This window comes from Ictidomys tridecemlineatus, chromosome 5 (assembly GCF_052094955.1).
Source record: "Ictidomys tridecemlineatus isolate mIctTri1 chromosome 5, mIctTri1.hap1, whole genome shotgun sequence".
Taxonomy (NCBI): domain Eukaryota; kingdom Metazoa; phylum Chordata; class Mammalia; order Rodentia; family Sciuridae; genus Ictidomys; species Ictidomys tridecemlineatus.
Window position 1 is genome coordinate 19,678,671 of NC_135481.1, and position 6,657 is coordinate 19,685,327.

Below are 6,657 nucleotides of genomic sequence, written 5' to 3' on the forward strand. Positions count from 1 at the left end.
GTGTATGTGTTCTCTATGCAAGTTTTCTAAATTATTTTTAAGAATTTTTAAACTTGTCTAAATTAAATTTCTTTATTACACTTGAGTGCTAGAAATGTCTCCTTTATTGCTTAAGTGAAATTAAATGTTGGTGAGATTTCACACACACACACATACACACACACACACACACACACACACACACACACACACTTGTCAAGGGTGGGAAAAACAGGGATCAGTCATCATTGGGACTTTACCTCCATTTAATAGTGTTGTAGTAGAGCATGGGTGCTTACCTGGTCCTGAAAAAATAAAAGCAAAGCAACCTCTGGCCATCAGTTTGCACCATCAGTGTTGACACTTCTGCCCACCCACTCTTGAGTGCTGGACCTCTTCCATCTGTTGAGCACAGTTATCTCTCTCAAATGCTGCAAAAATGTCCTTCCTGATACTTATCTTCACTGACTGATGACTCAACTATCAAATAGTTATCTTTTATTATTGAATAGTTTGTTTACTTCTTTGTCTTTTCTCTTAAAACTTGAGCCCTTTGAGGAAAGAGAAGTTGCTAAATTCTTACTGCATCTCCAGCATGCCTAGCAGGATGCTTTATACATAGTAGGTACTCAGTTGAATTAATAAATAAATATCTAACCATAATGCTAGCAATCTAGCTGATTTTAAAACATTTAGGATATTCTGGTTTATTATTTGCCATAAGATCTATTTACTTTGGGCCTTGCCAAGACCTTTCTGTTTATACTCCACCTTGTATTTATATGTTATTAATTCTGTAAGCACACTATTCATTGTTGTGTTTAATAAATAAGTGTGATTATATATTGTGTTTCTAGTTTGTCAAGATCACATTGAATGATAAGCCCTTAAAAATACCAATTTCTTTTATCACCTGTGTGTCATCTAAAAACATGCTATTTTTTGGTGATATTCTTATGGCATAATTCTATAATTATCGTCATCAGAGAAGGACAAACTGTCCTCTTCCACCCACTGATTTTCTGAGCAATCATTGGATGAATAATGTCCACTCAAACAAATATTCATTAAGCTTACATTATGAAATCAGCTCAGCAAGGCCCCCTGGAGGATACAAAGAGATCTACCATGTGGTCCCTGCCCTATATTTGCTCCCAGCTAATTGAGAAGAGAGCAGGTAAGTGAAAAGTTCAATGATAAATGAGAGGCAGATATTTGGACGATACACACTGCATTTATTACAATAGATCAAGTGTCCATTCTGATTTGTTGACTTTTTAAAAATTTTCTTTACTTACAGATGGACACAATACCTTTATTTATTTATTTTTATGTGGAGCTAAGGATCAAACCCAGGGCCTCACACTTGCTAGGCAAGTGCTCTACCATTGAGTTACCACCCTAGCCCCCTGACAGATTGACTTTTAATTCAGATTGCTGAGGCACCCATCCTGATTGGTTGAATCTTCATTTTGATTATTTGGACATCCATTCTGGTAGGCCAGGCTTCCACTCTGATCACATGCTCATTCGAAACTGATTTTTACATATTTTTGCATATGGTCATGGATGCAAAAGTTAAATAAAAAATGAGATACTATTTTTAAAATGCTGCATGAAAGTATATTATCTGCTTGACAAGTCTTTACAGACCCTGCTTCTTATAACAAAGTCAGCATGGTGTAGATGAGATGGGAGGACATTATTCATCCGTCAGTCCTGAGTTAAGGAACATGATTGAAAGGGAGGCCATCTTTGTTTTAGGCCCCTAGAATATGGGCAAGAGACAAGACCAATGGCCAGATGAGGGCAAAACATTTTTCTTGGGAGTTAGGAGTGGATCTTAATTGCCTCAAATAAAAAAGAAATCACCCAAGTTGCAATTATTCTGCTGACTACATACATGTTTTATAGGGTCCAGCCCACAGAAGAGATACAGCTTATCATACCTAGAGCATAGGCTTCAATATTCTACTTTACTGAAGGTTGGCTTAGAAAAAAATCCATTCTAGGAACCACCATTTGACCCAGCTATCCCACTCCTTGGTCTATACCCAAAGGACTTAAAAACAGCATACTACAGGGACACAGCCACATCAATGTTTATTGCAGCACAATTCACAATAGCTAAATTGTGGAACCAACCTAGATGCCTATCAGTAGATGAATGGATAAAGAAAATGTGGTATTTATACACAATGAAATATTACTCAGCAATAAAAGAGAATAAAATCATGACATTTGCAGGTAAATGGATGGAGTTGAAGAATATAATGCTAAGTGAAGTTAGCCAATCCCAAAAAACCAAATGCCGAATGTTTTCTCTAATATAAGGAGGCTGATTCACAGTGGGGTTGGGAGGGGACGCATGTGAAGATTAGATGAACTCTAGCTACAGCAAACGGGAGGGAGGGGAAGGGAGGGGGCAAGAGTTGTAAAAAGATGGTGGAATGAGATGGACATCGTTTCCCTAAGTCCATGTATGAAGACACGAATGGTGTGAATACACTTTATTTACAACCAGAGATATTAAAAATGTGCTCTATATGTGTAATATGAATTGTAATGTTTCTGCTGTCATATATAACAAATTAGAATAAAAATAAAAGAAAAGCTTATTCTAAAGGTTTTTCTAAAATTCTAAAGCCTCATTGTTTCTTTTTCTGGTAATAAAGTTTCTGACATAAAATGTAGGAAATTTCATTCCTTTTATTAACCCAAACATTGCTATTTTACCAAATTTTGTGTCAAATGAGGCATATGTAAGTAATGTAAGTAAGTACCATGCATTTTAGGCAGAGCTTCTTGTAAACTTGAATTATTAAAGAAGTCATTTCCTCCTCCTCTTCCTTCTTCTTCTTCTTGGTACATGGGGATTGAACCCAAGACTTCACACATTCTGGTAAGTGCTCTACCACTTAGCTGTATTTCCAGCCTGATATAGTCTTTGGGGGCCAACTTTAAAATGGACTTTGATCCAGTAGTGAAGTTCAGATGTATGGAAACTCATAATCAGCATCATCACAGATATTGGGATGCTTATAGTAATAAACAAAAAACTACTTTATGACTTAAATAATAAAATGCTTATTCTCATATTGAAAGAATCAGATATAGGCCAATAACAGGTGACACTTAATCCTGTAGTTCAGATGATATGCCTGGTACCTGGTTTCTCTATTGCAGTTTCTTAATGGTTTTCATAGTTTCAATAGGCAAGCCCTATGTGGTTGCAAAATATCTTCCTGAAATTCCTGGGCTTTGTGCTTCCAGATTCAAGCAAAGAAGAACACAGAGGACCTTCTTCCCCAAGAGTTCAAATAAATGCCCTGAAACTGAGTTCTTTGAGTGCCTTTCCCTAAACTAATCAAGGGCCCAAGAGAGTAGTCTCGGTCAACTGTATTAAACCACTGGAACTGGGTGTGAGGTCAGTTTCACCCTGAGTGCATGATTCTGTTAGAAATAGAGAAAACAAGAAGGAGACAAGATTGAACACTATCACCTGTGTTTTAGAGAAATGCACAGTGATATTTGTATCAAGTACTACTAAGTTGTTGGTTAGTTGGAATTTCTGGAGAAATCACAGACCTGAATCCAGAACAATTGTGACTTGTCATTCTTTTAATCAAATGGATTGACATTTTAACTAAGAAGGAAATATGGTCTCCTTGATGAGAGATGGTTGGACCAAAGCCAGAATTGGCATAGGCACTTGGACATGCGGTACTTTTTCTATTCTACCTCAGCAACCAGCTAAGGTTAAAGGTCAAGTCAAACAATTTGGCCACCTCTAATTTCTCTATTAGGCTCTGACAAGTCTGTCCTGGGACTTTGTAATAGAAAAATTACAGAACGAAGCATTGTGTGACCTTGCTCTGTAATCTTAAACAAACACAATGACCTTTCTGTGCCTCAGTTTCCTCATCTGAGGGGGCTGGATCAGATAATCTCTTTCTTTTTTTAACGTGCATTTCTTTAATTTTTAAAAATATACACAGGAGAAGCCATGTGTTTTACATAGAAATACACACATCAACAAAGCATTTCTTATAGTTTTCCAAAACTCTCATTATATCAGTCCAAAATTTATAAATTAAATATATCAGAATTTTTTAGTTAAATGAAATCCCTGAAACTACTAGATATGCTCAACTTTTTCCAAAATCAAATGAACAGAGAACGAGTATGGTGTGTGTTGAGTTTATTGTTTATTGCCTATAATCTATAAGATGCAACTTTATCGTGCCTTTGCAAACAGGATACATCTCAGATAACCTCTTTCCATCAATAAAAATCCTTTAGGTTCTTGCATCTATGGCCACCCAAACAAGGGGGTAGTAAATCAAGATTTATTATAGCCACAGAGGCCTTTCAGGTCCCATGCAGGGTGCAATGCTGGGAAAGGAGCTCAAGATACCTAGTTCCTTGTTCTAAACAACATTAAGTTCACCCTTATGACTCAGTGATCAGTGCTTCTCTCTTTCTAAGGAGTGCAAAGTTTCAGTCCTTGCTGAGATGGCAATGACTTATTGGGCTACCAAAGATTATTGGATGGCCACACTATTGAAGAGAAAATTTCCTTTGTATTTTGAGCCAAATTCATTTAGCTTCCCATATAATATGGATAATCATTTCCTGAAAAACCTTAAGTATTGACTTTTTTTCCTAATTAAACAGCTACAGGGACTTTCAAACAGAATTAATCAGAGAACACATTGAATTGCTCCAGAACCTGATAAAACACCCTATCTCTGTGAAACTCCTTATGCTTCCTACTCAGACAAAACTGAAGAGTTCATATGAAATCAAGCATAACTCTTTGATTATAAAATGATGCTGACAACATAATACAATGCTAAAGAAAGCAAGCCGAATAGGTGATTCCTTTGGGGTAGGATGAATTTCAGATTAAGAAAAACTGCTAATGAAATCCCAATCACATAGTAATTTTCCACCTATTACTTTCTGAAACTCGAGTAGCTATATGGCCTAATTAGGTCTGTTTGGGGAATTATCACAACATCTTACTTCTGCAATGAATGGCATCATTCGGGCTTAATATTCATTGAGGCTTTTATGAAAAAGAGAGGTTTCCATATGTCTCTAGAGCAAAACATTTGTGTTTGCCATCTGCTACTCAAGAACAGTTTTGCAGAAAAAGAATGCAAATTGCCTGATTCTTTAATTACTCTGGGACTAGGCTACACTATAGTTGGGACTGCAGGATAGCCAATTCACTGGTGGGAGAATACTGTTGTTTACTTAGCCACCAAGTCAAATAATTTTTTTTTTATAAGCAAACGACATGAAAAGAAGTTGAAGTCTAAAATTACTTGTGTCCTTTTAACTCAAGGCAAAGACCATGCAAAATGATGTGTGAGATTTTTTTTAAGCTGGTATAAAAGAAAACACTGACCAGGACACTGGGCCTTAAGGTCAATATAGCAAGTATCAGTTCTCTCTTCCTAGTTCTGCACCAAAGAATCTATGACTCATACTTCAAGCTTTCATTAGAAAAAAAAATCAAAGGATCTCCCTGAGCTAAGTATCAAAAAAAGTAATTTACCTATCTTTCACTAGGAGATTTTAGTATATATATATATATATATATATATATATATATATGTGTGTGTGTGTGTGTGTGTGTGTGTGTGTGTGTGTGTGCATGTATGCACATATATAACCTCAAACCAGTCTTGCTTACTCAGTAGTAGCTTCAACAAACTGTGCTTAACCAAAAGTGGAAACTGTAGTTTAGGGATTATCCATAGATTTTTCTTACGCTTTTTTCTAACCCTCGTCACTGTAAATTTCCCTCCTTAAGAGTTTTTAGAACACAGAATGTAAGAAGTTGACTAATGACAGTTACCAGACCTGAGAAGTGACTAACTGTAAGATCCCTAACAGGACACTTAACCTCAGTGGACCTCTGATTTCTAAGGGTCTTCTCTTTCAAGATGCTGTTAACACTAATGACCACAAAGAGTGTTTCTCAAAGAATATACCTCAAAACACCAAATGAATCAGGAGATGTTGGTAGGTGATAGTAGAAGAAAAGGTTTCATAGTCAAAGCCTTTCAAGAAATGCTGCTGCCATAGTGCTTGGACAGAATAGATTCTCAGAACTTTTAAATGCTGAGGTACATAGTGCCTGTCTACAACAGGGTGTGGCAACATCTTTCTTCACACTCCTTTTTGATCTTTTGGGACCTGTGTTCTGTAGAATATATGTTGGGAAGCTGATTTAATCTATTTTGTATTTTTTAGATACAAAGATACTAAATTGTAAAGTAGTCCTACTGTCAAGATGAGAATCAGCACATTTACAGGAAGCTGTGAGGCAGTATTACCAGAGTTCCTGACAAACTGGACTCGGAACACTTGTCCCCAACTTACACGTTCTCCTGAATCTCATAGCAGGGCCTCTTGCTGCCACCTCTGTTACCATCACACCCACACAAAGGTGAACCAAGGGCACCACAGTGGCTGTTTCCTCTTCATCTGGTGCAGGGCTTTACCCTAGGTCTTGGGAGCACTAAAGTGAAATGAAAAGCACCTTTGTGCAGAAACATATCCACCCAGAATTCTGACAGTACAAAAAACTTGACTCTTCAATGAACATTCTCTATGCTGTGTTTTTGAGAAAAAGACAAATGTCAAGTATTTAAGCTAACATTC